General features: G+C 35.4%; 2 pseudogenes; one reads left to right on the top strand and one right to left on the bottom strand.

Moving 5' to 3' along the window:
• The first annotated feature begins 2374 nt into the window (after positions 1-2374).
• On the top strand, positions 2375-3079 carry LOC145687361 (cytochrome c oxidase subunit 2 pseudogene; annotated as a pseudogene).
• A 2810-nt stretch (positions 3080-5889) lies between these two features.
• Positions 5890-15703, bottom strand: LOC145687363 (NADH-ubiquinone oxidoreductase chain 5 pseudogene; annotated as a pseudogene).
• Between the last annotated feature and the right edge of the window lie 184 nt (positions 15704-15887).

Below are 15887 nucleotides of genomic sequence, written 5' to 3' on the forward strand. Positions count from 1 at the left end.
CCTAACCCTAACTTTGTCTCTAGTAGTAGGCTCAATTGGAGGTTTAAATCAAACATCACTACGTAAAATCATAGCATTCTCATCTATTAATCACACTGGCTGAATACTTATAGCCCTACTATTAAGTGATATAGCATGATCCCTCTACTTTCTATTTTATGCCTTACTCTCAACAATAGCAGTCACTCTTTTCGCAATAAACAAAATATTTCATATCAACCAAAAATTTTCTAATAAAATCATTGTAACAACAAAGTTAGCTATTTTTACTAGTCTTTTATCTCTAGGTGGCCTTCCACCATTCTTAGGATTTTTACCTAAATGAATCATCATTATAAAAACTGCCGAACAAATATCATTTATTCTTCTCACCCTAATAGTAATAACAGCACTAATTACCCTTTTCTATTACATACGAATTGCTTACGCTGCCTTCATTATTAATCACCATAACCAAACATGAACATCTTTAACGAAAAAAATCAAGAAACATCAATTAGATCAATATTCATTATTACTTCATTAAGAGGTATAGTTATTTTACCCTTAACTGTTAACATCCTTTAAACAAATACTTTAAGTTAAAAAAAAAACTAATGGCCTTCAAAGCTATAAATAAAAGGCGATCTTTTAGGTCTTAGTATATTAACTACTACTCCGGAATTGCAGTCCGATATCATAAATATTGACTATAAAACCTAATAGGAGGTTTACTAACCATAAATAGATTTACAATCTATCGCCTAATATTTCGGCCACCCTATTTAATTTCACTTGCAACGATGATTATTTTCTACAAACCATAAAGATATTGGTACAATATACTTGATTTTTGGGGTTTGAGCAGGAATAGTAGGAACATCTCTAAGTCTTCTTATTCGAGCAGAACTTGGTCGACCAGGTAGTTTAATTGGTGATGATCAAATTTATAATGTAATTGTTACTGCTCATGCTTTCATTATAATTTTCTTTATAGTTATGCCAATTATAATTGGAGGCTTTGGTAATTGATTAGTGCCTTTAATACTAGGGGCACCTGACATAGCATTTCCCCGCCTAAACAACATAAGATTTTGATTACTACCACCCTCACTAACCCTGCTATTAACAGGAAGAATTGTAGAGAGTGGTGCAGGAACTGGATGAACTGTATATCCCCCTCTCTCTAGAGCCATTGCTCACGCTGGAGCCTCTGTTGACCTCTCCATTTTCTCCCTCCATCTAGCCGGTGTATCCTCAATTCTTGGCGCAGTAAATTTTATTACAACTGTAATTAACATGCGAACTCCTGGAATAACTTTAGAACGAGTACCATTATTTGTTTGATCTGTAGTAATTACTGCTGTATTACTTCTTTTATCTCTTCCTGTATTGGCAGGAGCTATTACAATACTCTTAACTGACCGAAACCTTAATACCTCCTTCTTTGATCCTTCAGGACGAGGAGACCCAATTCTATATCAACACTTATTCTGATTCTTCGGTCATCCCGAAGTTTACATTTTAATTCTTCCAGGATTCGGCATAATTTCACATATTGTAACCCAAGAAAGTGGTAAAAAGGAAACTTTTGGTGTTTTAGGAATAATTTATGCAATATTAGCAATTGGGTTCTTAGGATTTATTGTCTGAGCCCACCATATATTCACTGTTGGTATGGACGTTGATACTCGTGCTTACTTTACTGCAGCCACAATAATCATTGCTGTTCCTACAGGAATTAAAGTATTTAGATGAATCGCCACACTTCACGGAGCACAAATAACTTATTCACCTTCAATTTTATGGACCTTAGGCTTCATTTTCCTATTTACTGTAGGAGGTCTCACAGGAGTTGTATTAGCAAACTCATCTTTAGATATTGTTCTCCACGACACTTATTATGTAGTAGCACACTTTCACTATGTACTATCCATAGGTGCCGTATTCGCTATCATGGCAGGACTCATTCATTGATTCCCCTTATTTAGAGGAACGACAATAAACCCCACATGACTAAAAATTCAATTCTTAGTAATATTTATAGGGGTAAATATCACATTCTTCCCTCAACATTTTTTAGGCCTAAGAGGAATACCTCGTCGATATTCAGATTACCCAGACGCCTATACTACATGAAATATAGTATCAAGCATTGGCTCATTCCTCTCTTTCATCGCCGTCTTAGTGCTTGTAATTATTATATGAGAAGCCTTTGCAAGAGCTCGACCAGTAATCTTTTCAGACCAACAAACAACATCTCTAGAATGATTTCAAAACCTACCGCCTGCAGAACATAGTTATGCAGAACTTCCCTTACTAACAAACTTCTATGGTGGCAGATAAGTGCATTGGGTCTAAGCCCCAAATATAAGAATAATCGTCTTCCTTAGAAATGGCCATTTGAAATCAGCTAGGTCTTCAAGATGCAGCATCCCCCGTAATAGAACAAATAATATTTTTTCACGATCATACAATACTCATTGTAACCATAATTACAGTTCTTGTAGGTTATCTACTAGCCTCCCTTCTACCAAACACATATATTAACCGCAACTTATTAGAAGGGCAAACCTTAGAAACCATTTGAACAATCTTGCCTGCCATTACATTAATCTTCATTGCTCTTCCCTCCTTACGACTCTTATACTTACTAGATGAAATTCATCAGCCAGCAATCACTCTTAAAACAATTGGACATCAATGATACTGAAGTTATGAATACTCTGACTTCTCCTTAACAGAATTTGATTCTTACATAATCCCTATCAACGAAATAAATCCTAGTTCATTTCGCCTACTAGATGTAGACAACCGTATTGTATTACCTATTAATATTGATATTCGTATCCTAATTACCGCTGCCGATGTTCTCCACTCATGGACTATGCCCGCCTTTGGTATTAAAGCAGATGCTACTCCAGGGCGCTTAAATCAAGTAGCAGCCAATATTACCCGTACAGGCCTATTCTTCGGTCAATGTTCAGAAATCTGTGGTGCAAATCACAGTTTCATGCCAATTGTTGTTGAGGCCTGCCCTCATTCAGTATTCATTAAATGAATAACAAAAATAATACAAGAACTTTCATTGGATGGCTGAAAGTAAGCAATGATCTCTTAAACCAAAAGATAGTAAAATAACAATTACTTCCAATGGAAAAATTAGTTAAATTATAACGTAAGCATGTCAAGCTTAAATTACTACCCAATAGTATTTTTCTATTCCACAAATATCCCCTCTAAAATGACTCATTCTATTTATTATATTTTCTCTATGTTACCTTCTATTTGCATCTATTATATATTTTAATTCAAATACACCTGATCCTTCCTTAAGCGACACTAATATCAAAAAAACAACCATAAATTGAAAGTGATAACAAACCTTTTTTCAACCTTTGATCCCTCTACTTCAATTATAAATATATCATTTAACTGACTTAGAACGGTAATTGGACTTCTAATCATTCCAATTCCATTCTGATTCTTACCAGGACGACCAAACATTTTATGAAATAAAATTACCTTAACTCTTCATAAGGAATTCAAAACTATTCTCGGTCCCACTAGCTATCAAGGAAGAACCTTCCTATTTATTTCCTTATTTTCCTTCATCTTGTTTAACAATTTTATAGGCCTATTCCCTTATGTATTTACCAGCTCTAGTCACCTAACCTTCACACTAACTCTCGCCCTCCCTCTTTGAATAAGCTTCATAATTTATGGCTGAATCAATCACACTCAACACATATTCGCCCATCTCGTTCCTTCTGGAACTCCAGCCCCTCTCATACAATTCATAGTATGCATTGAAATAATTAGCAACATCATTCGGCCCGGAACCCTAGCTGTTCGACTAATAGCAAATATAATTGCGGGCCATCTCCTCTTAACCTTATTAGGTAATACAGGCCCTTCTTTATCTCTCTCCATACTCTCATTACTAATAATTGGACAAATTGCCCTCCTAATATTAGAATCTGCCGTCGCAGTAATTCAATCATACGTATTTGCAGTCCTAGTTACACTATACTCAAGAGAAGTTACTTATGTCAGCACCACAAAATCATCCTTACCACCTTGTCGATCAAAGTCCTTGACCACTTACTGGAGCCTTAGGTGCCTTAATTACAACTACAGGACTCACTAAATGATTCCACCAATATGATCCCTCCTTATTCTTCTTATGCATATTAATCACATTATTAACTATAATTCAATGATGACGAGATGTAACTCGAGAAGGAACATATCAAGGATTACACATTATACAAGTTACATTAGGTCTTCGGTGAGGTATAATCTTATTTATTATCTCTGAAGTATTCTTTTTTGTTTCATTTTTCTGGGCCTTCTTCCATAGTAGACTAGCACCAACAGTAGAAATTAGATCTTTCTGACCTCCAGCAGGAATTGTATCATTCAACCCAATACACATCCCTTTTCTTAACACTGCAATTCTACTGGCCTCAGGAGTTACTGTAACATGAGCTCATCACAGACTAATAGAGGGTAATCACACTCAGGCTACACAAGGCCTACTACTCACAATCCTTCTAGGCTTATATTTTACTGCTCTACAAGCATACGAATATTATGAAGCACCATTCACCATTGCAGATGCTGTATATGGTTCAACATTTTTCATAGCAACAGGCTTCCATGGTCTTCACGTTATTATTGGTTCCACATTTCTAGCCACTTGTCTATTACGCCACCTCCTATCACATTTCTCCCCTACTCACCATTTTGGATTTGAGGCCGCTGCTTGATATTGACATTTTGTAGATGTAGTATGATTATTCCTTTACATTTCTATTTATTGATGAGGAGGTTAAGCCTATTTAATATATATAGTATATTTGACTTCCAATCAAAAGGATCATTAAATGAAATAGGCAATTAATACAGTCTTAACGACCGGCCTACTAACTATTGTTATTTGCTTAATTGTTATAGCCATTTCAACTCTTCTTTCCAAGAAAATTATTAACGATCGAGAAAAAAATTCTCCCTTTGAATGTGGCTTTGATCCTAAATCATCGGCCCGAATTCCCTTTTCCCTACGATTCTTCCTCATTGCCGTAATTTTCCTCATCTTCGACGTAGAAATTGCCCTTCTACTACCAATAACAATTACTATTAACAACACTAACACACTATCCTGATCTCTAGTTAGATTAACATTCTTAGTAATCCTCCTAATAGGCCTTTATCATGAATGAAATCAAGGGTCCTTAACATGAGCTGACTAATGAAACGGGATAATAGTTAAGTATAATATTTGGTCTGCATCCAAAAGGTGTTGCTATCAACTTATCTCATCTCATAAGTAGGAAGCAAACGATTGCACTCAGTTTCGACCTGAGCCCTTGGCCTCTTGGCCCCAACTTGTTAGTTGAAGCCAAAAAGAGGCATTTCACTGTTAATGATATCATTGGGATTCCCCGCCCCAACTAAGGAGATGTGAATTAATCAAGAAGAAGCTGCTAACTTTTATCTTTAGCGGATTAGACCGTTAACATCTCTTAATATAAAATAACTATAACCCCCTTAGTATAAATATTACATTACCTTTTCGAGGTAAAAAAGAGAGTACTCTCAGGGAGTATTATTTAGGGAATATAATTCTTCTTAGTATCTTCAATACTATGCTTTCAATATAAGCTACCTAAATATACAAATATAAAGAAACAAAGGAAAATTGTAAAAAAAATAAAAAATTAATAAATACATTTTAAATAGATTGTCTTGCGATTGTTGAATCAATATTGAACCGTCCTTAAAACTACTATATATGCCCTGAGCACCAAGGCATTCTCTCCATCCTTGATCAATATTAATATAATATACACCTCCTACATATAAAGGGAATTTAATAATATAATGTGTTGATAAGTAAGGTAAAAATCATATGCTTCCTATTATTGTAGAGCTAAAATAAAACTTCGCACACATTAAAGACTGCCCAATAGAATAATTTGATAATAAAACACCAACCCACAAGCCTACCACACTTACAAGTAATGCGCCCGTTTTTAAGTATAAAGGTAAAACAACACAATTAATAGTAGGAAAAATTAATCAACTCAATGCTGCACCTCCCAAAATTGCCATCACTACTAATCCTAATATTCCCTTACACATAGTCCAGCCTTCATTATCACTAATAGAATGAATATTAGTGCCCCCAAAACCCTTACCCGTTAAATAAAATCTTAAACGTACTGAATAACATACAGTTAGGCCTGTAGAAAAAAAAATAATAAGAAAAAGCTGATTACATTAATTAAAGACAAAGAAGAAATCTCCAAAATTAAGTCCTTAGAATAAAACCCAGCTAAAAATGGCATTCCACATAAAGCAAAGTTAGCTACATTTAAACAAGACAAAGTAAGAGGTATCTGACTTACAAGTGCTCCTATTCTACGAATATCTTGTGTATCTCCTACACCATGAATGATTGCTCCTGCACATAAAAAAAGTAACGCCTTAAATAAAGCATGTGTCAACAGATGAAAAAAAGCCAATACAGGAAATCCTATAGACAAAATTATTATTATAAGACCAAGCTGACTTAGTGTAGATAAAGCAATAATCTTCTTCAAATCATATTCATAATTAGCACCAATACCAGCTATAAATATTGTCAGTCCTGATAATAAAAGTAACACATCCCCCGCATAAAAACTTAATAAAACATCTCTAAAACGAATTAACAAGTAAACTCCAGCAGTCACAAGTGTGGAAGAGTGTACTAATGCTGATACTGGCGTAGGAGCGGCTATTACTGCCGGCAACCACGCAGAAAAAAGAATTTGTGCACTTTTCGTTATTGCTGCCAAAATAATTAAGCTAGAGATAATTACTATATCATTATTATTTAAAACTCTATGCAAATAAAAGACATAATTTCAACTTCCATAATTCAATATTCAAGCAATAGCTAACAAAATTGTTACAACATCTTCCATAGTTTTTAATTGAATTACAGGACCCCCTTGATTTTTTCTCAGAAGGATTCGCCCAATATTGTCAACGCATAAATAAGCATAATTCTTTTCCTGTTTCACTTTCCTAGCAGGTCCAAAAATCTTTTTACAATAGGTAGTTAGACTTTGATTAATATAAACTATACATTCGCTCATATAACCCAGTTGATTTATATTCAAGTTACGTTTTACTTTTCTCCTCGCAAGGAATTTATCTTTATCTTCCCTTCTTGTAAACTTGACAATAACCTCCAGCTGTTTGATGAGGGATTTTTTTAAACCTATGACAGACATCAATTGTTTCACGCTTAATATCTACATCTAATACCCTAACAATATGCTTTAAATTGCATACGTGTCTTCATTCTGCTTTTCCGGTATACCGTATATTTCATTTACATTTGTTCTACGGTATTGTTCAAGTTCTTCTACTTCACTTTGAGTATCTTTTAGTTGTTTTTTAAGCTGCAAGTTTTCATCTTTCAACTGTTCTATTACTTTAGTACACTCACTTATTTTCTCGCATTGGTTTCTGATTGTCACCATGGTCTCATCAAGCTTTTCGTGCGCGAGATCCAAAGATTTCCCTAGCTCTTTTTCCCTTTCACTATTATTTTTCTTTAATTCCCCGATTTCAGTTTTCAAATTTTGAAGAAGTGAATAGATTTCAGCGAGAGATGGAGACACTGACTCGGATGTATCACTATGCATACTAGAACGCCTTTTCTTTTGACAAACTTGACAAAACCATAACCGTTTTTCATTTTTAAAATACTCAACATCCGTTTCTTTTAAATGAACACATTTAGCGTGCCAGGAGTTAAAGCATATTCCGCACTGAATTTTACTTAATGCTTCTTGCCGAAGGACAGGTTTTCTGACATTCTCCACAACTCATGTCGAAACTTCGGTATCTCGAAAGTGCTCAGACGACTAAAGTAGGGTGGCAGCACTTTCACACCGGATTTGGTTTGTTTACATTCAACACAGCATACTATTTTTATGTATATAGCAGGTAATTCTGCCTATATAATAATAGTTAAATGATTAACGTATTCTCAGTTACTTACTGCACAGTTTCTGTTCCTTTATATAACAGCCAATACCATAATAACTACACAATTTTGTATTTCTGAAGCACTCGATCAAGGGAACTGCTATCTATCCATTCAGAGTTGCCAGTATCATCATCATTTAAGTATTAAGTATTAAGTATTATCATCATCATTTAAGTATAAATAGGCATTTATGCTTTCAGCTGAAACCATTTTAACACATTTCATCGTATATTTATAAAAATCTGTTCATGGGAAAATAATTCAGTCCATAAAGGGTTAAAACGGGCATCAAAATAGTTCATGAAATTATTTACTGCTCAATTGTTTCTCCCAAAAATCGATAGTTTGGTACAAAACAGAAGTTACCTGCTTCAGAAACCAAGTAGACCCTAAAAAGTAAATGAAGACTCGATCGCAATGGTATGAGTTACCTGTGTGATTATTATTATTATTATTATTATTATTATTATTATTATTATTATTATTATTATTATTATTATTATTATTATTATTATTATTTACGTACTAATAACATTTAGACATATCTAAATGGACTATTTAATACGGAAGACAATATCATTAAAATGAACTTAGTCGATTATTAATAGCTAGTGTGTGTGTGTGTTTTATCTTTATTTTTTCATTTAGTACGGAATCTACACGTCTAAATCTCTGTGACTTCTTTTTTGGTTGAATTCAACATCAAACTATAGGTTCAAAATGATGAAAGTTTATTTTTTTACCATATGCATTCAGTGATTCGAAATCCATATCTCTCGTTTGCTAATCGAATATTAACATTTCGCAAATAATTTATTTTAATTTCAATTATTATTATTATTATTATTATTATTATTATTATTATTATTATTATTATTATTATTATTATTATTATTATTATTATTATTATTATTATTAATAATAATAATAATAATAATAATAGTAATAGTAGTAATAGTAAATGAAAAGAAATCTTTAACAATCCCACGGTTACGCCGCACAGTGGTCGGAAATATAAAAAGCAGTCAAAAATCGATTTTGTCGAATTCGCCTCCTATGAAATCGGTATTAGTATTTGATTATAAGATATCTTCTGGTTCCAAATCCGGAGTTTCAGGACATAGGTATATTTTCGCAGTCTATAAAATGCATGTAAACATGAACAAATAAAAGTGCCGAAAAATCAGTAAATTATTAACCAAACAATATATGTTTTAATCATTTATATCGTTTCAGAGGTCGATGAAACAGGTTGGATAGTACATTGGACTCAAATACTTGTGTTTAGTGAAGAGGTTTATTTGTTATATATCTTCACATCATTAATATGATAGATTTGTTAATGTTACCTACAAATTACATATATGTTGATGTTACTAGCACTGCAGTCTAAGCTTATCCTAGCTTATCTGTAAAATAGGGTTTATTGAGTTGGCCATGATTAGTACAAAGGTTGAGCATTGGAAATAGCTGCATCCAAGTGCTCCTGGAGGACTCAGCCCTATCTAACAGGAAATGTGTGATTAGCAATGTTGTTGTGGTCGCAATCGAGATCTGCTATCTGAGCTTTACAAAGCGAAAAGACATATTGTCAAGTACGTAATTTGGATTGTCCTTTATCTCTGAATCAAAGTTGTAGTGAAAGCCATCATACATAAGTATTATGCAGTGATAAACTATCAGTCATGTGGAGTTAATGCATATTACACGTCAATGCAGTAGTATACAAATTCTACGCTGAATCTTTTAATATTATCGAAACAACGTAATCCTGAACTAAATTACATTCCAGTAAGTATTAATGTTTTTTCGAAGATGGTGCGAGTGCAAAACCGCGAACTTTAATTTTGTATACTAAGGCCAAACACACATTTGTTTTACACCGTCTATTTATTAGCTGCACATACAATCAGGGGGGGAGCACATTGAACCAGTAACCGCTTCTTGAATGCATATTAACACCTGTCATAACTTCGTACTTGCTAGCGACTTCCAATTCACATAATGCGTCAACATGCTACGTTCTTAATTTATAAACCATATGTGTGATTCACGATGGTGGATTTCAAGATGGCGGCTTTCATTGTTCTGTGTCCTCCCCAATTTATCCTTTCTTTTATTTCTCCCTTGCATTGATCCTCTGGTTATATTTTGCAGTATTTGACATTTATGCGAGGGGTTTCCACACTTTTAGACCGCCCTCTATATTTAACTGCACGTATTGCAGCAAGGGTTCTTCGAATCACTTTCACAGTAGTTGCAATCGATTTAAAAAGAACAATTACGTATAAAACGATAGAGAGACGTTCCATAGTTTCGTTCCATAGAGACGTTCCACCTTCCATAGTTTCGGAATAAACTATTTTTGTTCGCTTTTTTTTTCAAGTTTCCGACCACTGTGCGCCGGTTAGGCTAAAGGAGATAGTGATGATGAGAAATGAATTAAATGATGGAATGAAGGAACTAGGGGAAACGGGAGAACCCCGAGGAAACCCACGAACACGGTTTTAGCCCACCACAACGTTCACTTGGCGCGAGCTGGGATCGAACCAGGAACCCCATGTACCAGAGGTGAACGCTCTATCACTGAGTAACCGTGGCCCCCAGTAGTAATAGTAGTAGTGGTAGTGGTAACAGTAATAGTATTAGTAGTAGTGGTGGTGGTTATGGTAGTGGTCAGAACTGTGTCTAAGATTGTACTTCCTTTAAAGTTTCTGCGATGTCAGCGTCTAATATGTACGAAGAACATTCAAGTTATAAACGATTTTTTTCTGTTACATAGAGAGGAGAACATGTAAATCAATTAATGTTCTTTATCAAGGTACTTCTCATGTACACGCACACGTTTGTATCATTGTGTGGGAGTGCCAGTATTCCTGTGGCATAGAATTCTTTAGAACAATCTTTCATCCATTTCAGCTCACACATAAGTTTTGACTTGTCGTCAGTGTTAATTTTTTTCTCCTCCCAAAGTGCTCCTTGAGGGGACCAAAAATACGGAAGTCGTAGAGCGATAGAACGGGGCAATGCGGGGATCACCAATCAAGTTTGGTGATAGCTGTGACCGTTGTTGTGGCTATATGAGGACGAACCTTGTCATACAGGATTTTGACGCCCTCCTTCACAGTCTCTGGCACTTTGGTCCGGAGGAGATTTCAGAAGTAGACCGCATTGATTGTGGCCCCATATACAAGGAATTGATTGAATATAATCCCATCTTTGTGATAGAAGGTAGTCAGCAACAACTTGAAAACGGACGCTTGAGTCTTGATTTTTTTTTCTCGGCGGGGGAAAGTCTGGATGCTTCCACTCCATGCTGGAACGCTTTGACTCCGTAGTGTAACGATGCACTCAACTTCCATCGCATATAATTATATTTGCAAGTAAGTTCTCGCCTTCTCTCTGAAATCGTTGCAGATACTGAAACGAGATGTTTTCCTGCACTACTTCTGGTCGAACATTAGCAGTTTTGGGACTGCTCTGGCTGTGAGTTTCCGGAACTGCAGGTGTTTGTGGATAGTCATTTCCACACCTTCCACGCTCATGTTTGTTTTCGCACTCAAATCTCTTACACTGATAGGTCGATTATTCAGAATATGCTGTTCCACCTGACGAATGTAAGTTTCGTTGACCGCAGTAGCTCGACGCGGTGTACAGGATACGTTCAGAACCGATTCTCTTCGTGCCTTGAACTTTGAAAACCCCTCCTACGCTTGCGACTGAGAGAAAGTTTGTTCGCTAAATTGCGCACTTAATCTTATGAATATTTCAGCTGGTTTCACACCTTCCTTCAGGAGGAACTTGATGATGCAGCGCTGCTCCACTGGAGCCGCCAGCTCCACTCTGCCAGGCTTGTTGCTACCATTCACCGCCACTCTCTGAGACTATTTCCTCAATTGTCCGTTGTCGTAGAAAAATGTCAGGACTACCGTATCACACGATGTGACACGGACGAAAAGCTGGATACAGGGACACCTGGATAAATAAACTGTGGATAGTGGTGCTTTCAGCGTAAAGGAAGACATGTATACACAATCACAAAATGCATATTTCATGAATTTTCAATAGGTGTCCAAGGTATTCCCTACAGGCTGTAATTCTTATGCTTTCAACAGAGTTTTTAGATATACACTGATTTCAAGGAGGATCCAAAATAAGCAATATGTAAGCCTTCACAACAATCGACATCCAATGCTTCGGAGGTAAATCGAAAGTGTTAGGGACTGGCAGCTCCACGCTTTTTTGTGTTCAGAATAACGTGTGATGCAATGTATTTAGTCACAGTATGTTTCACGTTTTCTTCAATTATAAGCGTGAAACAAAACATCGTAGAATGCGTTTTCCCGAGTACGAAAGATCATGCTGCTGACGATCCTAAACACTTCCTACATCTCGTTAAACAATTCTGTGTTCACTGCTATCAATACTTATCATTTGCCTACTTTGGACCAATCTTAAAGTCAGAGCATATCTAAAAATTGGGTTGATGGCAAGTGTGAGAATTTAATGCTGCAGGGAATACTCTGTACACCCATTGAACATCAATGAAATGTGCAGATTTGGACTGCATTTGCATGACTTCCTTTACACTGATAAGGACCACAATCCACAGTTTCTCAAATTCGAAATAGGACCTCTTGAAATTTTGCATTTAGCGATTTTGGACAGCCCTAGCTCTGAAAATATGCATTTTTCCCCAGATGTCCATATGAGCTTTTTCTCTTATTTTGATATGAAGAATCACGTTTCTCAGTTTGTCCGTATAGTTCATTAACACTGTATATATATATATATATATATATATATATATATATATATATATATATATATATATATATATATGATTTTAGTACATGTGATCGTTAGTTCGTTACCCGGTAGGCGATCTTTCAAATTCGAGTGTATTGTAGCAGTCCTGAATACATCTTTAACTGTAGATCCATGAGTCATATAGTGTCGGTGCTTGAAAGGGACGCTAAACTTCATCAAACATGTAAACAAATTTGTTATTTATTTAATCAAAATATATAGGAATTTAGGGCTTTTGTCACTGAAACTTTTCAGAAAATGCTACTGTATATATGATCATGAGTATTTTGCGGTATCAGATTTAAAAGGTCAAACAAACAAGTTTTGTTGGAGAAGCGAAGCAAATAGAAGTTCCATTTCTATAATTACAAAGACTTGCAAAAACTAGTAATGTCATCTTAGATGAAAACTGTATTCATATGAAAAGTAAAATAAAGAAGGTATCATGATGCAAAATGACTCGCTGGGGTTTTCATGTCACGTGTACGCTCTGCAAACCTTGAAATTCCACGTCAGTAGTTGGTCAACATTCTGAATAATATAGAGCTATTGATCTGCATACAGCTACACAAAACCACAAATGGGTAGAAAGTATGGCTATTGTAGAAGCACTTAACGCTAATAACATATATCACTCTTCTGGAGATGTAAGCAAACAAAAATTTCTCTTTTTATGTTTATATTTATTAATGTATCTATTGTTCTTAAAACAAAACAATGTGTTAATAATTAAGTGGTCTAATGTGATAGATATGACATCGGTATACTGTATTGCTGAAATCGAGAAGGACGCATTAAGCAAAGAACCATACAACTCTTTCTAGCAGGATTATTTATGTTTCCTACTAAGGATTGTCCAAATAGAGCTCTCTGGCTGCTGAGCAATTAGTGTACGCGTCTTTGGTGTAGGAGACTCGGACTCAATTCCTGACGGGAGCTCACGTTGTTCGAAATCCACGTTAAGCAGTAGGTTCACGTCTCATATAGCTTCGTTGCTGAAAGGGACGTTAAACTCAAATTAAATTTAAAAAAAATAAAAAAAACAATAAATAGGATTGTCCACGAATTGAGACGATACTGAATTTTCGTGTTGAGATATAATATAAGGCAAAGCTCTTCCAATAGATATAAATAAAATCTTTCTGAGACGTCACTTATACTTTCCAGTGGTACAGTGACTAGTGTGCAAATCTTTGATGAGCAGGGTAACGGGTTCGATTCCCGATGAGAATGTTTGAAATATGAGAGTATATAGTGTTATGGTGATTCGGATTCCACTTTAAACGTTAAGTCCATGTCTCAGTTGACCTCTGTCATGAAATGGACGCTGAACTGAAATTCAACCAAACAGTGTGGCACCACTATCACGACCTTTAATCAAGACGAGTCTGATCTTGACTCGTAGGAAACCCTATTTCTACCAAATATCCCGTTACCTAATACATATTACCTTTATATCACCTGTCGAAGAGTGTGTAGATGTTTCTGTTGGCAGAATACAAATAGTAACTGGTGCTTATTTTTTCTTTCAAGTCAATGCCAGCAGTAGTGTCCGGCTTCGCACGGTAATAACAATATGCAAAATATTTGAAAACAAAGAACAGATTAAACTAAATATCAATTGAAGGGCCAGCTGAAATGCATGTTCTTGACTAAACGGGCTTAGGTGTCATCAGAGCTGTCTCCAATGAGCTTAGCGACCTCAAAAATCATGGACTCGACGCTAATCTTAGTTTGATTGATAAAATGAAATAATGTCTCACGATTATTCCCTTTAGACTACGGGAAACTATTATTATAACAAGTCTTTGATGATGAAAGAATAGGTGGAATAAGAAAGTAGGAACAAACGGGAAGACTCGAAGTAAACCCACGGACACGATCTAGCCCATCACAAACTTACTTGCAGGGGATCAAACCATGGACCCCCTCACCAGAGGTAAGCCTCTACAACTGAGCCACCGTGCAAATCTTGTTTACCTTGGACATTTTATTTTTACCCTATCTCACCCCCATTCCGATGGGGGCTGAATTTTAACTTAGATGACATCGGGGATGCCACTATTCATATCAGCGACCCAAAGACTGTAGGATTGAATTGAACACTAATATCGGCCGTTGTCGATTGTTTTTACATGCCATTTTGTTCCCGCGACTACGGGAAGCTAAGAATGTCTTACCCTCACAGCTTTTATGTTGTAATTTATATGTGTACGTCAACTTTTTTAAAATTAGTTTCCATATCGGGTTTCATCTTCCTATAATAATACGAGGTAGTCGTGATATATTCTACTTTTTTGCATACTTTTTATAACATATTCCTCTTTAAACCACCCTCATTAGAACACGCACACAAAAATCTAAATAGCATACGGTTTCTTCCAGATTTCGGTCTCATTTGTACAGATGTATGTTAAGCCAACGGTGGGAATGTGTAAACCGGACTAACAAATAAACAAACATTTATATTATAGGAATAACATAATGGTAATAGTATAAGATACAGTAATAGTTTGAAAGATATACTTGCAAAAGTATTTTTGAAGATTGTCTTGTCTGCTAATATATGATCCTTTTTTCATTAGTAATTGGTACAGTTCTATTTTACTACCTGTAGTACTTTAGATTTTCCCAACAAAACTAGAACCGAATAAGAAACCTGCAAGAGTTTCAATCATTCAGCAGCTCAGGAGTCAAGTTATTGGCCATTAGAATAGGAGAATGACAAAGTTTGAGTTTGACTCAATTCAGACATTCGCTAAGTCTTCCAGGATTACACTTACCCGACTGCGCTATTTTCCTAGTTATAATTCCGTCATGGTTTCCTCCGTAATAGTCCAGTCTAAAGGCGTATACCTCAGACATGCTACATTTCAACCGACTAAAATTATGAATTCAGATTATATATATATATATATATATATATATATATATATATATATATATATATATTAGAAAAAGCTAGTAACGAGTATGTAAATGTTTAGCATCAAGGTTATACTGCATATCAGCTAACACTTACCGTATTATCCCAACCAGAGACCAAATC

This window comes from Thermobia domestica, chromosome 6 (genome assembly GCF_964235325.1).
Source record: "Thermobia domestica chromosome 6, izTheDome1.hap1.1, whole genome shotgun sequence".
Classification (NCBI taxonomy): Eukaryota; Metazoa; Arthropoda; class Insecta; order Zygentoma; family Lepismatidae; genus Thermobia; species Thermobia domestica.